This window comes from Balaenoptera physalus, assembly GCF_965194825.1.
Source record: "Balaenoptera physalus genome assembly, chromosome: X".
In the NCBI taxonomy this organism is placed as follows: domain Eukaryota; kingdom Metazoa; phylum Chordata; class Mammalia; order Artiodactyla; family Balaenopteridae; genus Balaenoptera; species Balaenoptera physalus.
Window position 1 is genome coordinate 6,353,755 of NC_138903.1, and position 21,245 is coordinate 6,374,999.

A 21,245-nucleotide genomic window follows, 5' to 3' on the forward strand; every position below is an offset into this window, starting at 1 on the left:
AATGCTCCTTTTAATCAGTGGTTCTCAGTGGGGTCAATTCCCCACCAGCGGACTCCTGGCAGTAAGTGGAGACGTTCTTGGGTCGTCCCAGTTGGGGACGTGCTACTGGCACCTAGTTAGCGGGGTGAAGGCAGGGGTGCTGCTAAACCTCCTACAGCGCCCAGGACACCTCCCCACCGCAACAGAGAACGATCAGCCCCAAATGTCTACAGTGCGAGGTCGCAAATCCCTGTTCTGGAGACCTAACCTAGCAGCCAGTTGAGGAGGAAGAGGAGCTGCCATCGTGACAGGCACTTCGTACGGTCTGCAACGCAGCTGTCCAGCGAGGAAGCCCGTCAGAGATGACCCTCAGGGGAAATGGAGAGGGGGCCACAAGGAACTGTTGACCGTACCATTAACTACGCTCCTGAGGGCTTTGCTGGGAACCCACCAAACCGCCTGAATTTTGCAAAGGGAGACATAGTCCCAGGGCACAGAAGTAACCGCTTTGACAAGAGCGTGCTCAGGACCACGGATTCCAAGCGGAGGCCGTGCACAGCCTCCATTCCTCCTCGCCCTCGGGGCCTCGTCCCAGTGTCTGGAGCGACGAGCAGGTCCCATTCAACAAGGTACAAAAGTGTGAAAGGAGGGCCCTGTGTCTTCTGCACACAGAGGAAGGGAGTGAGGAAGAGAGAGAAGAGATCACCAACAACACAAGTGCATGTATGACCAAACTTATCTCACCAAAAAGAGAAAACCACAGATTTCAGACAAATACTTCTCCAGAGTCTCAAATAAATTATACACAAGAGGTATGAGATTATTATCAAATTATAAAACAACAAAAGAAAAATTTTAAAAACCTAGCCAATGGAGCCTAGGAAAAAAATGGGAAAGAAGAAAAAATACAACATAAGTGAAAAGAACAACTGGATCAAGTGCCTGTAACAGAGAGCAAATTCAGAAGCACAAGGTCTAGAGGTGAGTCCATGAAATATAGCAACCAGAAGAGAACAGTGATATAAAAGAAGTATGAAGATGGTTTGATGAGCACCACACGACAGGCGTCCAGCATAGCATACCTGATATTCCTGCAGAAGATGAGACAGCAAATGCACGCAAATCAATTCAGAGTTATAATAAATGACACTTCATTCTGCAATAAACACTTGAACGTGTTGATAAAGAGGACACCATATCCCAAGGAATTTGCTGAGGAATTATCAGCAGGAAGACATCATGAAATTCACCACTTCCAAAAACAAAGAAACATGTGGGAATGCAGGTGGGAAAAGGTAGAGGTATGTAAAAGGGGAAAGCCTCAATTTGATCTTAGATTTCCCAATTGCAACACTGGATGCCAGAATATCACCAGGCAATGACTACAGAATGCTGAAGGTAAGGAAGTGTCCTCCTCAAAGTTCATGCCTGGCTCCGCTGCCTTTCAATTATAAATGCCACAGATGGACATTCTGCAGCATGGAAATGCTGAAAGAATGCAGCACACACAGACTTGTCTTCAAAACGTTCCTGGGTGACAAATGTCAGGCAAAAGACCAATTAGAATAAGTTAGAAATGGAGAAAGAGTGATCAGCAGACTGAGGTGAAGAATCAAATAATTATAGATTTAGGAATAAAATTATGGTTACATGCAAAGAAAAAAATTATTACAATACAAAAAAAAATCAAAGGTCATTGGGAAAGATACAAAGACAAAATTGTATTTTAAAAAAAGCCTCATTTTCATAACAAGGAGAGAATAGATAATGGCTAAAGTTGAAACATGTAGTTAAAAAACAGCATCTTTCTGGGCTTCCCTGGTGGCACAGTGGTTAAGAATCCGCCTGCCAATGCAGGGGACACGGGTTCGAGCCTTGGTCCGGGAAGATCCCACATGCCGCGGAGCAACTAAGTCCGTGCACCACAACTACTGAGCTACTGAGCCTATGCTCTAGAGCCTGCAAGCCACAACAACTGAGCCCCCATGCCACAACTACGGAACCCCACGTGCCTAGAGCCCATGCTCTGCAACAAGAGAAGCCACTAGGATAGACTCATCCATCAGAGGGCAGACAGCAGAAGCAAGAAGAACTATAATCCTGCAGCCTGTGGAACAAAAACCACATTCACAGAAAGATAGACAAGATGAAAAGGCAGAGGGCTATGTACCACATGAAGGAACAAGAAAAAACCCCAGAAAAACAACGAAATGAAGTGGAGATAGGCAACCTTCCAGAAAAAGAATTTAGAATAATGATAGTGAAGATGATCCAGGACCTCAGAAAAAGAATGGAGGCAAAGATCAAGAAGATGCAAGAAATGTTTAACAAAGACCTAGAAGAATTAAAGAACAAACAAACAGAGATGACCAATACAATAACTGAAATGAAAACTACACTAGAAGGAAACAATAGCAGAATAACTGAGGCAGAAGAACGGATAAGTGACCTGGAAGACAGAATGGTGGAATTCACTGCTGTGGAACAGACTAAAGAAAAAAGAATGAAAAGAAATGCAGACAGCCTAAGAGACGTCTGGGACAACATTAAATGCAACAACATTCGCATTGTAGGGGTCCCAGAAGGAGAAGAGAGAGAGAAAGGACCAGAGAAAATACTTGAAGAGATTATAGCCGAAAAATTCCTTAACATGGGAAAGGAAATAGCCACCCAAGTCCAGGAAGCACAGAGAGTCCCATACAGGATAAACCCAAGGAGAAACACGCCGAGACACATAGTAATCAAATTGGCAAAAATTAAAGACACAGAAAAATTATTGAAAGCAGCAAGGGAAAAATGACAAATAACATACAAGGGAACTCCCATAAGGTTAACAGCTGATTTCTCAGCAGAAACTGCACAAGCCAGAAGGGAGTGGCATGATATATTTAAAGTGATGAAAGGGAAGAACCTACAACCAAGATTACTCTACCCGGCAAGGAGCTCATTCAGATTCGATGGAGAAATCAAAAGCTTTACAGACAAGCAAAAGCTAAGAGAATTCAGCACCACCAAACCAGCTCTACAACAAATGCTAAAGGAACTTCCCTACGTGGGAAACACAAGACAAGAAAAGGACCTACAAAAACAAACCCAAAACAATTAAGAAAATGGTCATAGGAACATACATATCAATAATCACCTTAAACGTGATTGTATTAAATGCTCCAACCAAAAGACACAGGCTTGCTGAATGGATAAAAAACAAGACCCATATATATGCTGTCTACAAGAGACCCACTTCAGACCTAGGGACACATACAGACTGAAAGTGAGGGGATGGAAAAAGATATTCCATGCAAATGGAAATCAAAAGAAAGCTGGAGTAGCAATACTCATATCAGATAAAATAGACTTTAAAATAAATAATATTATAAGAGACAAGGAAGGACACTAATAATGATCAAGGGATCAACCCAAGAAGAAGACATAACAATTATAAATACATATGCACCCAACATAGGAGCACCTCAATACATAACGCACCTGCTAACAGCTATAAAAGAGGAAATCGACAGTAACACAGTAATAGTGGGGGACTTTAACCCCTCACTTACACCAATGGACAGATCATCCAAACAGAAAATTAATAAGGAAACACAAGCTTTTAATGACACAATAGACCAGATAGATTTAATTGATATTTATAGGACATTCCATACAAAAGCAGCAGATTACACTTTCTTGTCAAGTGCACATGGAACATTCTCCAGGATAGATCACATCTTGGGTCACAAATCAAGCCTCAGTAAATTTAAGAAAACTGAAATCATATCAAGCTTCTTTTCTGACCACAGCGCTATGAGATTAGAAATGAATTACAGGGAAAAAAACGTAAAAAGCACAAACACATGGAGGCTAAACAATACATTACTAAATAACCAAGAGATCACTGAAGAAATCAAAGTGGAAATCAAAAAATACCTAGAGACAAATGACAATGAAAACACGATGATCCAAAACCTATGGGATGCAGCAAAAGCAGTTCTAAGAGGGAATTGTACAGCTATACAAGCCTACCTCAAGAAATAAGAAAAATCTCAAATAAACAATCTAACCTTACACCTAAAGAAACTAGAGAAAGAAGGACAAACAAAACCCAAAGTTAGCACAAGAAAAGAAATCATAAGGATCAGAGCAGAAATAAATGAAACAAAGAAAACAATAGCAAAGATCAATAAAATTAAAAGCTGGTTCTTTGAGAAGATAAACAAAATTGATAAACCATTAGCCAGACTCATCAAGAAAAAGAGGCAGAGGACTCAAATCAATAAAATTAGAAATGAAAAAGGAGAAGTTACAACAGACACTTTAGAAATACAAAGCATCCTAAGAGACTACTACAAGCAACACTATGCCAATAAAATGGGCAACCTGGAAGAAATGGACAAATTCTCAGAAAGGTATAACCTTCCAAGACTGAACCAGGAAGAACTAGAAAATATGAACAGACCAATCACAAGTAATGAAATTGAAACTGTGATTAAAAATCTTCCAACAAACAAAAGTCCGGGACCAGATGGCTTCACAGGTGAATTCTCTCAAACATTTAGAGAAGAGCTAACACCTATCCTTCTCAATATCTTCCAAAAAATTGCAGAGGAAGGAACACTCCCAAACTCATTCTATGAGGCCACCATCACCCTGATACCAAAACCAGACAAAGATACTACAAAAAAGGAAAATTACAGACCAACATCACTGATGAATATAGATGCAAAAATCCTCAACAAAATACTAGCAAACAGAATCCAACAACACATTAAAAGGATCATAAACCATGATCAAGTGGGATTTATCCCAGAGATGCAAGGATTTTTCAATATATGCATATCAATCAATGTGATATACCATATTAACAAATTAAAGAATAAAAACCATATGATCATCTCAATAGATGCAGAAAAAGCTTTTGACAAAATTCAACACCCATTTATGATAAAAACTCTCTAGAAAGTGGGCACAGAGGGAACTTACTTCAACATAATAAAGGCCATATACAACAAACCCACAGCAAACATCATTCTCAATGCTGGAAAACTGAAAGCATTTCCTCTAAGATCAGGAACAAGACAAGGATGTCCTCTTTCGCCACTATTATTTAGCATAGTTTTGGAAGTCCTAGCCACGGCAATCAGAGAAGAAAAAGAAATACAAATTGGAGAAGAAGAAGTAAAACTGCCACTGTTTGCAGATGACATGATACTATACATAGAGAATCCTAAAGATGCCACCAGAAAACTACTAGAGCTAATCAATCAATTTGGAAAAGTTGCAGGATATAAAATTAATGCTCAGAAATCTCTTGCATTCCTATACACTAATGATGAAGAATGTGAAAGAGAAATTAAGGAAACACTCCCATTTACCACTGCAACAAAAAGAATAAAATACCTAGGAATAAACCTACCTAGGGAGACAAAAGACCTGTATGCAGAAAACTATAAGACAGTGATGAAAGAAATTAAAGATGATACCAACAGATGGAGAGATATACCATGTTCTTGGATTGTAAGAATCAATATTGTGAAAATGACTATACTACCCAAAGCAATCTACAGATTCAATGCAATCCCTATCAAATTACCAATGGCATTGTTTTATGGAACTAGAACAAAAAATCTTAAAAATTTGTATGGAGACACAAAAGACCCCGAATAGCCAAAGCAGTCTTGAGGGAAAAAAACAGAGCTGGAGGAATCAGACTTCCTGACTTCAGACTATACTACAAAGCTACAGTAATCAAGACAATATGGTACTGGCACAAAAACAGAAATATAGATCAATGGAACAAGGTAGAAAGCCCAGAGATAAACCCACCCACCTATGGTCAACTAATCTATGACAAAGGAGGCAAGGATATACAATGGAGAAAAGACAGTCTCTTCAATAAGTGGTGCTGGGAAAACTGGACAGCTACATGTAAAAGAATGAAACTAGAGCACTCTCTAACAGCATACACAAAAATAAACTCAAAATGGATTAGAGACCTAAATGTAAGACTGGACACTATAAAACTCTTAGAGGAAAACATAGGAAGAACACTCTTTGACATAAATCACAGCAAGATATTTTTTGATCCACCTCATAGAGTAATGGAAATAAAAACAAAAATAAACAAATGGGACCTAATGAAACTTAAAAGTTTTTGCACAGCAAAGGAAACCATAAACAAGACGAAAAGACAACCCTCAGAATGGGAGAAAATATTTGCAAATGAATCATCAGACAAAAGATTAATCTCCAAAATATATAAACAGCTCATGCAACTCAATATTAAAATAACAAACAGCCCAATCCAAAAATGGGCAGAAGACCTAAATAGACATTTCTCCAAAGAAGACATACAGATGGCCAAGAAGCACATGAAAAGCTGCTCAACGTCACTAACTATTAGAGAAATGCAAATCAAAACCACAATGAGGTATCACCTCACACTAGGTAGAATGGGCATCATCAGAAAATCTACAAACAACAAATGCTGGAGAGGGTGTGGAGAAAAGGGAACCCTCCTGCACTGTTGGTGGGAATCTAAATTGATACAGCCACTATGGAGAACAGTATGGAGGTACCTTAAACAACTAAAAACAGAATTACCATATGACCCAGCAATCCCACTTCCGGGCATATACCCAGAGAAAACCATAATTCAAAAAGACTCATGCACACCAATGTTCATTGCAGCACTATTTACAATAGCCAGGTCATGGAAGCAACCTAAATGCCCATCGACAGACGAATGGATAAAGAAGAAGTGGTACATATATACAATGGAATATTACTCAGCCATAAAAAGGAATGAAATTGGGTCATTTGTAGAGACGTGGATGCAACTAGAGACTGTCATACAGAGTCAAGTAAGTCCGAAAGAGAAAAACAAGTATCATATATTAACAGATATATGTGGAACCTAGAAAATGGTAGAGATGAACCAGTTTGCAGGGCAGAAATTGAGACACAGATGTAGAGCACAAACGTATGGACACCAAGGGGGGAAAGCAGGGGGCGGGGGTGGGGGGCGGTGTGCTGAATTGGGCGATTGGGATTGACATGGATAAACTGATGTGTATAAAATGGATGACTAATAAGAACCTGCTGTATAAAAAAATAAATAAAATTAAATTTAAAAAAAAGATGTGGCACATATATACAATGGAATATTACTCAGCCATAAAAAGAAACGAAATTGAGTTATTTGTAGTGAGGTAAATGGAGCTAGAGACTGTCATACAGAGTGAAGTAAGTCAGAAAGAGAAAAACAAATACTGTATGCTAACACATATATATGGAATCTAAAAAAAAAAAAAAGAGAAGCCACTGCAATGAGAAGCCCACACACCGCAACAAAGACCCAACGCAGCCAAAAATAAAATAAAATAAAATAAATCTTTAAAATAAAAATTTTTTAAAAAATTATTAGCGCCTTTAATTATTATTAATTAATTTATTTATTTTTGGCTGTGTTGGGTCTTCGTTTCTGTGCGAGGGCTTTCTCTAGTTGTGGCAAGCGGGGGCCACTCTTCATCGCGGTGCGCGGGCCTCTCACTGTCGCAGCCTCTCTCGTTGCGGAGCACAGGCTCCAGACGCGCAGGCTCAGCAGTTGTGGCTCACGGGCCCAGTTGCTCCGTGGCATGTGGGATCTTCCCAGACCAGGGCTCGAACCCGTGTCCCCTGCATAAGCAGGCAGATTCTCAACCACTGTGCCACCAGGGAAGCCCTAAAATAAATTTTTTTTAAAAAAGCATCTTTTTTACAAAACCAACTTTTTACATTTTATGCTCCTTCATCATAGTTTATGAGTTGGGTATAACTCTTCTAGGAAATGAAGTACCTTTTGAAAAAGAAATATTCATTTAACATTTAACAATTCCTTCACTTTTATTTCCACTTACTGTTTTTGGTTAAATTTAAGTAAAACTTAATAAAATATTTGTTCTTAAAAATAACATGTATAAGTTTGACGCTATTTGTAATGTACTTTTCCCCTAGCTATCTATCATTTAGTAACAGTTTATGGCTCTTTCAATCTGAATGTTTCTTAAGAGAGATGCCTGTTAACAGTGATCAAGTGTTGACCACAATGATTTCTGGATGGTGGGCATTGGAGTGATTTTTTTTAATGTATACTTTTTTGCCTTGCTTTATTATTTTCATAATAAAAATATATCTTTTTAGAGCAAAAAAAAGTCACTATTATCTTAATAGAAATGGCAGGACTGAGCAGATGTGACAGAGACCACATAACCCACAAAGCCTAGAATATTTAGTATGTAGCCCTTGAGAGAAACAGTTTGCCATTCGCTGCTCTCTTTGCCTGCTACAAGGAGATGCCAGCCCATCCACACTCCCACTAAACAGACAGAGAGCATGAGCCGTCTACTGTCACATGACACACACGTTTTTTTCCAACATGCCTAAGCGGCCTGTAGCAACACTCTCCCACAGACTCGGTGCTTTTATAATTAGGGGCAAGTTTACACCAGACCATCAGCCTCCCTCAAAGGTGACCAAGCATATTCACTGATGGTTACAGCGCTGTCACAAGCAAGCCGCACTTCTCCTAAACCACCAGATGGGAAGGTTACGAGGGCAAAGACGCAGCATCGCAATTTGACACTAATAAGAATGCAAGACGGGCTCACTGACATATAAAATGCTGGAGATGCTGCGTAATAATAGAAAAAAGGTTCGGATGTCTTCTTCTCTAGGATGCCGGATCACAGTGATGTACCGTCCTATTTCCTTTCTGAAACACAAGCCCAGACAAGGCGTGTCTGGGTAGAGATCATACTGTTTGGGGAACATTTTTTTTTTCATCTGTTTGTGAAATAACTGTGACTTACTCTGAAGTACAGATAAGAAAGAAAATGACATGGCAGTGTGTGTAAAGACTTGAGATTTTAAAAGAAAAGGAAACACACTCATTTTAGGGAGCCAGAAAATGCAGAATTATGGGGCAGTTCTAAAGATAATCCAGTAACAGTTTGGTCCAAACAAAACAGCAGAGAATAAGAAAGTTTTCTAAAGATTGCTCTGACAGATGAAAGCTAACGTTCTTCAAGGAATTACTTGTTCAGCCAGTTCCTCTCCTCACAACTTCTATCCTCATGTAAGGAAAGCTCTGGCCCCTGAAGCTTTCTTGTTCAGGTCAGTGGAAAGGTCTAGAAGTCTCTGAGGTCCCCTGGAAGCCAGAGCAACTTCCTGCAGTCCTCGTGGGGAACTGTCTGCCTCCCAAGTCCCTCCCTCCATGGAAGAAGTAAACACAGCTGTCATGACAAGCTGCACCTCCTTTCTCTGCTTCTGCTTAAAGGGTTGAACATCGTTTATTGCAAAGAGCCCCTAAAATCAACTTATGCTTCAGTTCCTGACTCTCTAAGGCAGGAAATCTCTCCCATTACTGATGGTTAGGGTTCTATTGATTCTGCCATACGTTCACGTGAGCCTTATAAAGCCGGTCTTTAAAATAAAGTATGATTTTGGACGACTTTTAGCAATGGCATAGAAATCCAAAACGTGGCAGCGGGTGGGGATGGGACACTCAATGACCCCGCAGGCAGCACCACTGAGCGGAAGATCTGCAGTCTAGCCACAAACAGGCTTTAAATATCATTAGTCATGTTTGTATATAAAAATCTTCTACAATACATCAAAGTCAATGACTCCAAGTGTAAGTGCCTATCATGGCAGTCTTTCAGAAATTGTTCTTCAGAACATAAGAGTTCTTGTCCTAAGAGTGAAAATGAATGCACAGAAAATAATCTGATACAGCATCTAAATTTAAATGGACTAGATTTCCGTTTTCACTTTTAATAACGCTGGCGGTTCTTCCTTTCTTCACTGCAAGGACAGCCATGAGCGTGTGCAGATACCGACCAAACAGATAACAAGAGAAGTAATAATCTATCAAACCACGAGCTGACAACTGGAGCTATTTTTTTTCCTTACTTAGAAAATAACTCTCTTTCCTTCCAAAAAAGAGTCCCATGAAAATTGTTTTTTTACAGGCAACAGTATTTATTTTATATGAAATGTATCTTCAGCAGAGTTTGCTTGTCTTGTTAACAGTTTTCTTCGGTTTTACGAGAGGCTAACCGGGGAAGATCTGCACTGAGAAACTGACACTAATTGGTGAAGGAGGTAGCAGATAAAATATGCGTTATCAGGAAACAACTGTCCTGGGGAATCTGAAAAGCAATACACACAGATGTGGATTCCTTCTGATGATGCAGCTACTCTAGCTTAGCTAGTATTATTTCCATAATGTAAACTTTGACATATGGCAAGTGAAGGACACGCTACTTCCCTTCAGTTTTCATTACCTGGTCATAAAAGTATGAGATCCTTTAAAGTAAAAACACTCTCACTGGCTGAAGGGATGGCAACGGAAGGGTGAGCTATCACCAGGGGCTGGATATTACTCTGTAAGTACCTAAGTGCCCCTATAAGGACCTAACTATCCCTGAAACTTACCCAATACACCATTCCTGAAAAGGATCAAAAGACAATGGATGATTCAACAGATCTGCTCCAGAAATGTCCAGAAGCCAAAAAGCACACTGGCTGAGGACACAGGTCAATGAGTCAGACACACCTGGCTTCCAATCCAGCTGGTCTTACCACCCAGGGCTAACTTCTCAGCTCCCTCCTCTGTGATTTGGAAACAATAATCACAAGGGTTGCAATAATCACTGCGGGAAGTTGCTCAATAACCACAATACCACTAAGCCTTGTTGTGCAAAAATAAAAATAAAAACACAACAACTTATCAAGGTCTAGAACATCCTAAGCATCCCTGATGTGGTGGGTATAATTATCATTGCAGTTGCTGGGCTGAATCTTGTTGGGCCATAATCTAAGTAAGTGTGTCACCATCCCTATCAACCAAAAGACTTATCGGTTAACCAGAGACATAAACATGGCAAAAATAAAATGAAAATGTCAGGGTTTTTTAATACATGCCAAGTGGGCACTGCAAGCCCCAAGTGGGTTAAAATGAATTAGGACAATGAATAGAGAATTGGGTGGTCAGCAAAATGTTGTGTGGGAGGGTGACCCTGAATTTGGATTTCAGGCTCTTCCACATCTACATTGCCTACCAGCGTCAAAAGTAGAGAAAACAGGGACTTCCCAGTGGTAAAGGTCCACTGGTAAACAATCTGCCTTCCCATGCAGGGGATGCGGGTTCGCTCCCTGGTTGGGGAACTAAGATCCCATATGCTGGGGGCAACTAAACCCACACGCCATAACTACTGAGCTCGTGCGCCTCAACGAGAGAGCCCGCGTGCTGCAAACTACACAGCCCATGCGCCCTGGAGCCCACACGCCACAACTGGAGAGAGAAAAAACCTGCACGCCACAACTAGAGAGAAGCCCGAACACCACAACTAGAGAGAAGCCCACGCCGCAATGAAAGATCCCGTACGCCTCAACGAAGACCCCGCATGCCACAGCTAAGACCCAACACAGCCAAAAAAATAAAAGAAAATAAATAAATTAAAAAAAAAAAGTTGAGAAAACAGGAGAACAAAGCTGGTAAGTCAGGAGAGAATGAGGCACGTGGCAACCAGGAAGGCTGCAAACCTTTCAGAGTCCGTCACTCTGGCCGCACGCTTCACTGGCTAACAGCATGGCACCACCTGGGAGCCTGGCACACACGCAGACTCTCCAGCCCTATCTTAGCAGGCCCTCCCAGACCCGCTAAACGGATCTGGAGTTCAGGAAGGTCCTCAGGTGTTCTATACATACACTTAAGTGTGAGAAATGTTGACCTGAGCTATGCAAGCTATAAAGCACAAGGTCTGTCTGTTTCAGTCGCTGTGGGAAAGAGGCTCCAAAGATTGTCCCCAAATATCTCCTCTTCCTGGATGTACATCTGCTCCGTACATCAACAGATGGACCTTATTTCCCTTGTCTTGACTCTGGGCTGGTCTCTGAACCAGCTTTGGCAAAAAAACGCGTGGTGCTCTTTGTCAGAATCAACAGAATGACCACACCAAGAGCGAACCCTAATGGAAACTATGGACTCTGGGCAATAATGACGTGACCAGGTAGGTTCCTGGATTGTAAGAAATGCACCACTTTGGTGGGACGTGTAGCTGGTGGAGGCGGCTGTGTGCGTACGGGGCACAGAGGCCTTTGTTCTCTGTACTTTCCAGTCAATTTTGCTGTGAACCTAAAACTGTTCTAAACATTACATTTATTGATTAATAATAATGAACAAGCGATGCTCTGGGAATTCCAAGCCCAGGCCTAAGAACTTCCTGCTCCTTGTATTCCAGCCACCATGCTACGAGAAGCCCAAGACGCATGCAAAGGCCTTGTGGAGGAGACCCGGGGCCCTCCGACGACCGCCCAAGCTGCGGTCCCGGCCAACAGCGGCAACTGGAGGCCACACGCGGGAGCCACCGTGGACGGCGCAGCTCAGTCAGGTGGCGAGAGACGTGCAGCCCCAGCCAGCATCACGTGCAGCGGGACCAGCTCTCCCAGCCCAGCCGAGGTGCAGAATTATGAGAACAGCAAAATGCTGTTGTGTGAAGTCACTAAGTTTGGGGGATGGTTTATTGCGCAACAAAATGCATGGGAACTGCGTGAGGGTACAGGACAGCACAGTTTCATACCCATCTACGTGGGGTGCCAAATAAAAGAAAACTAGGATCTCTATTTGAAGATAAGCCTTCACAGGAAAATGTTTGGTTTGTTGACTATTGAGAAGTGCAGATTCACTGCTGACAAGGTTCTTGTCCAAAACAAGTCCTGACGATACGGTCCAAAGAAGTAAACGGGATTAGTAGAGCTACAGGGAGCAAACGAAGGCTCGGGACATTCCTTTTTTATGCACGCACCTCTTTTCTTCAGAACAGCATGACATATTTACCTACAATATGGGCAAAATAATTACACAAAAAGTTTAAGAATGTTTTTGAGAAGGTGTTTCCGTTCTGCTAATGAATCAACCCAAGAAAATAATTGTTTCCTCCAGCTTTCAATGATGTTCTTTTATTAATTTAAAGTTCCTATTTGCCTCTGAAATAAATGTCCAAAAGAGGGAATAAATGTCATTTATGTTCCTAGAAAATGTGCTGTATGTGAAATGTGAGTTTCTCATAAGAAAAAAGGCATAATATGGCATTCTTTTCTCAACCATGCAACTGTTGCGTAATGTTTATAGAAATGACAACAAGGATCATATTGAATTAATCCAAGTGCTGTAACTTAGAAGAATAAAGCTTCTTAGGACATATATTAACTAGATGACATGTGGATTAACAATCAGAAATAATAATGTGTACTACAATGTCTTTATCCTACTATGTTATAATCTGTCCTTTATTCCTACCAAAATAAATCCCAGGATAAGAACGCACTTTCACCAGAGCACAGCATGGCTACAAACTCCAAGAATGGAAGGGATACCCTTGGGTCCCAGAAGGTGGGCAGGCTCTAAGCCTCATCTGATCATGTGAAATGAGGATAGTACAGTTCATTCCCAAAAGGCTGCGATTAGGATTAAACAAAGGAACCCGCACCATGCCCCGCACTTAGAGCCCATCACGTCATAAGGGCTCCATAAAGATGGAGAAATGCAGGTGAGCGAGAAACTTTAGATCCCTCACCTAAAACACTGCAGACTCCTCCCAGGCCTCGGAAATGAAGTTGACTATTTCTCTGCCTTCAAACCATGTCTTCCTTCCTCCTGGAAATGCCACGCAAAAGCAAGTGGAAACAAGTATTCATTCTGCTTCACCACGCACCGCGGAAGGCACGCGAATGGGTGGTGGGCAGGAAGGAGTGGGGAAGAGAGAGCCCCCTCCCCTCAAGGGGGGCACACACTTCCCTGAGCTCTTTCACTGAGCCCAGCTGGGGATAATGGTGTTTGTTCAGCTGTTCACCACAACCTTGCTGGGTGTGTGTTTGGGGAGTAGCAAGGAGGCCAGTGGCTGGTGCAGAGAGAGACAGAGAAACAGAGATAGACAGAGAGAAGCAGGAAATAGCAGTCAAGGATGACGTCAGACGGCATACGTTCTTCTGGATTTCTGTTTGTACTTTGAGGAGCCATTTGATGTTTTAGGAGCAGGACACTGGCAGCTGTGGATGAGGGGCAGAAGCAAGCAGGTTAGGTATGAGGCTTCTGCAGTCATCCAGGCCACGGCGACAGGTGGGTGCAGCGGAGATGGTGAGAAGCAGTTACATTCAGGCGTAATATATTTTAATGGTAGAGCCTACAGAACTGTATCACAACTCGACGTGGAGTGTGAAAGAGACAGACAGAGAAGCCAAGACTGACACGAGAGCACTTGGTCTGAGCAGGTGGGGACCGACCCTGCCACTGACGGAGAGGCTAGGCAGCCACCACGATGCAGGTCATCTCTGAACTCACCAGAGCTGTGCTCCGTAAAGCTGCGGCAAATGCTGAATTAGCAAATACTAACCACGCTCCTAAGGGGGAAACCTTCATTAATCCTGAACTCAGGGTCAACAGTGCTGTAGCTCGCGCCTGAAGGAAGCTTGACTCACACTTGTATTTTCTCCGTATGGCACATGGTGGTATTCTTGCACCTATGTGGGAACATGAGACAGCACTTCAGCACTGGGCTTGGGGGCCATGTGAAATGGCAACATTACCAAAAACAAAAACAAAACAAAAAACCTGCGGCACTAAATAGACAGCAAAAAGGACCCTAGTTTCCAGCGTGAGAGCTGAAACAAGGAGGCAGAGCGTCGCCCTGTTCCACCTCGGCTGGGAACATACGCATCAGGCAACTCGCGCTGACCTCTGCTCTGCCCACGTCACTGAACAACCTGCAGTGAAAGTGCTGCAAGTGTGGATTTAGGGTTAAAAACACATTTTAGCAAGTTGTCGAATTCACAGATACAGAATCCGTGAAAAACGGGCATCATCGGGAGGTCTTAAGTGCTCTGATACCTATTCTTAAGGACAAATGGGAACATGCAAGGAAGGAAAAGGCAATGGAATCAGAGAAGAAACAAAGAACTCACAGAGGGGGTGGAGGACGGGCCTCAGTTTGCCCCTTGTGCCCGCAGATGAGGGCTGGCTGACCTGCCCCGCCCCTGCCCGAACGCCTACAGCACAAATCACACTCCTGTATGTCAAGAGACCCGGCCACATGTGTGGGAGAAAGAAACAGCATCAACCCAACGATAGAAGTCCCTGATGCTCAGCCGTGGTGTCACCGAGACGAGAGGCAGGGCAGAGAAATCAGGTGGCCGGTCTGGACGGAAACATACTCAGCTGCAGCAAATCGTGGCTAGCACGCTTAAAACGCTACTTTTTTAGCTGAAAAAAAAAAGTCAACTAATTCAATAAAAAAAATTTACTGCTGGACAATTTTGCTTTTTAAATGCAGCCCCCTTGGGCTCAGAGTTCCTCACCAGGGGTAGAAACAGGCCTCATTTCCACTTGTGTGTGTACTGTCATCTCCTACCACATTCATGTTTCACAGAGGTGAAAAGTCCCAGAGCTGAGTTTCAACAGTAACTAAACAAAAATGTACGTGATTTCAAATCCCCAAAACAGAGGATCTATTTGCACTTGGCCTTACATCTGTGTGCCATGACCACAACTCTAATTCTGCCTTTTTTTTGCATAAGCATGGTCACGGACTGTGATAGAGAAAGAGCCAGCTGCACTTCTGAAAAGCCTACCGGGGTTTGCATGCGCAGGTGCCTATTCTCCGTCGCCGTGCTCCCGCGAGGGCCTCCGTTGTCACTCCGCTTGTGCTCCTCCTCCTCATTCTTAGACCTGGCTTCAGACCCAGCTGACCTGTGGCGCCATGAGACTAGCATTCCTCCTTCACGGCCGAACTACTGGGGTCCAGTGATGACCTGCCCGGGGAAGTGCGCTTCACCAAAGGGTGGGAGAAGCCACGGAATAAGCAAGGGTCTGCCTGAAGCACCAAACGCACCCAAAGTTTTGGGAAGGAAAGTCTGAATCTGTGTTCTCAGAAAGACTCTTGAGCAAGAAGAAGTGCAGTGTCTGTCACACGTGAGTGAGAGAACGCGGTAGCCTCCCTTACTGGGGAGTCAGCTCTGAGTTTAGATCCCTGAGAGCCAAGAGCAGCCCCACAGTAGAATCAAATTATTTCAGTGACTTTCTAGATAAAACATGTGATTTGGGGGGAAGTGTCAACAGAATCCTACCTCATTTTTGCATAAAACGGTTTTTTACCCTGTGACTCAGTATTTTTGTGAGAGGCCTATTAGTGTTCTATTGCTGTGTTACAAGTTCCCATAGTCTTAGCAACTTAAAACAACTCCCTTTCACTAGTTCATAGATTCGCATCAGGCGTTAAGGGGAAGGGTGGTGATTTTCTCTGCACTCGGTTTCACAGGCTGAAATTAAGGTGTCAGCAGCTGTATCTTTATCCAAAAGCTGGGGCCCTTCTTTCAAGCTTACTGGCTGTTGGAAGAACCCATTTCCTTGTGTCTGTGTGACCGAGGTCCTGATTTTCTTCCTGGCTGTCAGCTCCTCAAGGCTGCTCACAGGTCTTAGCTAGGAGGCCCCTCCAGAATCCTTCTCACACTCCCAATACCTCTGACTTCAGGAAAAGCTCAGTTCCTTCTAAGGGCTCACCTGATTAGGTCAGGCCCATATGGTAAAATCAATCACCCTTCAATTGACTCAAGGTCAGCGACCGGTAACCTAATCACAGAAGGGGTCTCCCATCACATTCATGAGCCCTCCTCACCCTCAAGGTGTGGAATTGTACAAGGTGTGTACATACACCAAAGGGCAGAAATCTTGGGACCACCCTAGAATTCTGCCTACTAGCAGATGTGAGTGGTACACATCTGTGCACCACATAAAGAATTACTTGTTGCCATAAATTATTTCAGAGTCCGGCTACAACTGTGATAATGAAAATAGTTGAGTAAAAAGGAAAAAAACCTCATGGAGAAATCTGTATGAAACAAGTATCAAAACTTCTGGGTTTTATGATTAGTACCCTGGTGCATACACTATTTGGAAGCAAACAAAGTTAAGTTTTTATTTTCTACAAGGATTAAAATAGAAAGCTTGAATCCCCAAATTGAAATAAAACATAAGATAATAAGGGAAATTCATAACAGTCTGTCATCTAGAGAGATTCTGAGAGTCATGGACTTATGTCTGGGGTTCCCAGAAATAAGTCTCCTGTCTTAAAGAAAAGTAGGTCACAGGGGGTCCTAGGCAGTAGCTGTCCATCCAGATGGCTGGCTGTACTTAAATGCTGTTAAATGTGGGTTTGGCTGGGGAGATGGAAATGACGGTACCGTCTCACTAAGAAAACCCTGAGCAGCAGCGACATGAAACCGTCCCCGAGCCAATACAATTGAAAATGGATCATACGGAACCTTCCTACGTTGCTGGAAAGAGGATAGAGAGCACAACCACTTTGGAAAACTGTCTCACAATGTCCGTCACAGCTGGATATGTACACGTCCCACGACCCAGCCACTCCACTCCTAGGATCACATGCAGCAGGATGTGACTATGAACGCCAGGAGGCATCATATCAAAGAATGGTCACAGTACCGATCCTTGTAACAGCCTCAAACTGGAGACAACTCGTCCACAGACGGTCAACCCAACTGCTGACTGCCTGTCAACAGCAGGATGGAGAAAAAGTAACTTAGGTTATATTCACACAAGGTAATGCTATCAAGCAATGAAAATATATAAAGCAATGAAAATATATGCATCTACAAAGTGCATATTCCACAAACCTAACTCTGAGCAAAAGAAGTCAGAGACCAAAAGGCTCCTATTGTATCATTCCATTTATAGAAAATGCAAAAAAAAAAAGGTAAATGATAGCATTTGAAGTCAGCAGAATGGTTACCTTTGGGGAGGAGGGGTTAGTCATTGGAAAGGTTCCCAGGGGGCTTCTAAAGTGCTGATAATTTTCTACTTTTTATATGAGTAGTGGTTACAGACAGGTGTTAATTCCGGGAAAATTTCAGTCAGCTGTCTAATCATATGTGTACTTGTCTGTGTGTTTTAATTCAATAAAAAGTTTACTTAAAAATCATTCATTCAGTAATAGGCTTTTAGTAATATCAGTGGAGTGAAGTGATCCCATTCACTTGGCTAAATTTTTTACAAATACGCTGGAAAGCTTCTAAAAAGAGACAGACTGGAGGGGAGTTTAACCTCAAACACCTGCAGCTATAAGAGTAAGAACTGCTAGGTTGTGGCTTCTTGCCGCATCCACATGGCCTTGTTGGGTAAAGGCTGGGAGGAAAGGCTGGAAGTCAAATGGGAAATCCTGGAGCATGAGAGCCGTCGACGGATTAAAATCCAAATTCAGAACATACCCTGCCTAAATCACTAGCAGACAGACTGCTTAACCACAGAGGTGCAGAGAGACCCTGGTGAAACAACAGAGCAACAGGGAGTGACAATATGCCAAATTAATGATCTTCTTTAACGAGAACATTCTCTAAACATGCACAGCTTGGGCAACAGAAAGCCAGAAGGGTCAGCGTCCAGAGCCCAAACCCAGAAGAGCAGCTGGAAATGAACAGTGTCCCTAGAAGCAAGGCAAACACAGAGAGTGGGCCCTCTATCTTCCCAAACACTCGGCGGATTCTCAGTTCGCACAGGCCCAGGGAAGATCCACAAGGCCCAGGCCAAAAAAGCAGAAGCGGAAAGAAGCAGAACAGGGCAGAGATCTAAGTGACCGTGCCATGATGGAGACAGACAGGGGACCTACTGGAAGAAAATGTCAACCAAGATACATCATATGATGGGCCATAAAACAAGTGCCACGGGGTTTAGAAACATCACAATATTGCTGAGTGTGTTCTTTGTCCAAAATGGAATTAACTCAGAAATCAACATAAACACAGCAAATATCTGGAAATTAAACAACTCACTGAAAACACACCATATTGACAAACTCATAGGAAGTACATACAATAGTGCTTAGAGGGACTTTATGGCCTTAAACGCATATGTATAAAAAAAAAAAGGTCACTAATCAATGATTTAAGCCAGAGGTTGGCAAACTTTTTCTTTAAAAGGCCAGAAAGTAAATATTTTAGGCTTTGTGGGTCATGGGGTCTCTGCTGCAACAACTCAGCTTTGCTATTGTATCACAAAAGCAACTATAGACAATACTTAAAAGGAATGACCATGACTGGATTGCAATAAAACTTATTTACAGAAGCAAGCACTGGGCCATATTTGGCCCATGGGCTGTAGTCTGCTGCTCTCTGATCTAAGCTTCCACCATAGGAAACTAAGAAAAGAAGCAAAAATAAACTCAAATTAACAGGAAAAAAGAAAGAAAATAAATAGCAGAAATCAATAAAACAGAAAATCAATAAAACCAGAAACTTCCTCTTTGAAAATGAAAAACTGATTGATAAATTCCTAACCAGAAAAATCATGAAAGAGAGAGACAGAGAGAGACAGGAGAGAGAAAAAAATACAAATTATCAATATCACAAAGTAAAGAGAGGAAAAAAACATTAGAGAGCCTAGAGATGTTTAAAAGATACTTTTTAAAAAATATTAACATTTTATAGCCATAAATTCAGCCACTTCAGTGAAATGGACAAGTTTTTTGTCCAAATAGTCAAAGATTATTTAAGGAGAAATAGAAAACCAAAGTAGTCCTATATCTAATTAAGAAATTGAATTCTTAGCTAAAAAAAAAACGTTCTGACAAAAAATTCCAGACTCAAATGGCTTCACTGGTGAATTCTATAAAATAGTTTTGAAAGAAATAATACCAATTATACAATGCTAGTTTAACATACAAAAATTGCCATATCAACCTACTAAAAAAAACCCAGCCAATAATCATTTCAATAGATGCAGAAAAAGCATTTGACAAAATTTATCATCAATTTATAATAGGTCTCAGAAAACTAGGAATAATAGGAAGCTTCTAAACTTATAAACTTATAAAGGACATCTACTGAACTACTAAATTAGTGAAAGACTGAATTCTTTCTCCCCAAAAAAGGGAACAAGACAAGGACATGTTCTCTTAACACTCCTATTAAACATTGTACTTGAAGTCCTAGCCAATATACTACAGCAACTAAATAAAAATTAAAAGCACACATATTTTTAAAGAAAGAATTAAAATTTTCTCTAATCATGGATGACATAACAATACGTGTGGAAAATCCTAAATAATCTATTAAAAAGCTAGTAGAAATAAAACATGAGTTTAGCAAGGTTGCAGGAGATAATATTAATATACAAACTGTATTTGTATATAACAATATATCTCTATATTAGAAACAAAAAATTAAAAGTTGAAATGAGTTGCCAGCAGTTGAGCAAGGCAAGAGAAGGACTTTGGTTTTAGTTAGGAGAAATAACAGCAAGGTTTCTTATGGGTCTGATCCAGCAGGGAGAGAGAAAGAAAGGATAATTTATAAGAGAGGCAGGGGAAACAAATGCTGGGACAATGTCCTTGAGGCAGTGGAGGGTAGGATCTAGTGAATGAATGAAGGAGTTGGCATAAGATGTGATCATGGATCATTCACCCTAATTAGAGGGAAGGTTCTGGCAGCGGGTGGGAGCAGGGCAGATGCTGGTGTGTGGGCAGGTGTGCTAGTGGGAGTCTGTGGGATTCATTTTCTGATCACTTTAACTTCCTTAGTGTAGTCAGAAGCAAGCCCATAAGCTATGCATGAACATGGGAGAAAGAAATGTCAGAGTTTAGAAAGCAAGAGATAGAAGGTGGGAAATAGCCATGTAGGAAGTAAAACCATAAACTAGCGTAGGGAATTACAACATGATGTTTTGACAGCATCAAGGGCAATTCTTTGAGTCATGGATGTAGAAGGAGACCAGAAAGCAGTTTTTCTCCATCCATGTTCAGCTGCATGTTGATGTGGCGTAGGTAGAGGTTTTCATTTCATCAGCATTGTCATTTGGCCAAGCAAGTAGAAAGGAGTGTAGGATATATGCAGAGGTAATGATTGACGTGGATTTGAAGATGGTTATGGAGGGCAGAGAAGTCTCAGGGAGTTGAAGGACAGTCAAAGATGGTCGGACTAATGGGTTGGAATTCCCAGTGAAGCCACAGAAACATTGGCTGGAATTTATGACTACAAGGCATATGCTGGCAAAATGGAAGGTGGTGGTAGGACAGCTGGACTCATGAAATTGTGATTATGAAAGTGTACAGTTACTGGTATTAAGGAATAATGGCGTGAGTGGCTAAGTTAGGGTAGAGGACACAGTCATTAAGGAAAGAAAAGTTATGGTAAAGTCAAATATATATATGTGTATATATATTTTT

At 41.8% G+C, this 21,245-nt stretch overlaps 1 long non-coding RNA gene across 1 annotated transcript in view; it reads right to left on the reverse strand.

Moving 5' to 3' along the window:
* Positions 1-7,422: 7,422 nt before the first annotated feature.
* Positions 7,423-21,245, reverse strand: part of LOC309652477 — a 221,423-nt gene continuing 207,600 nt past the window's right edge. Inside the window, exon 2 of the long non-coding RNA XR_014258741.1 lies at positions 7,423-7,536. This is a non-coding gene — a long non-coding RNA (uncharacterized lncRNA). The remainder of the gene's footprint in view (positions 7,537-21,245) is intronic.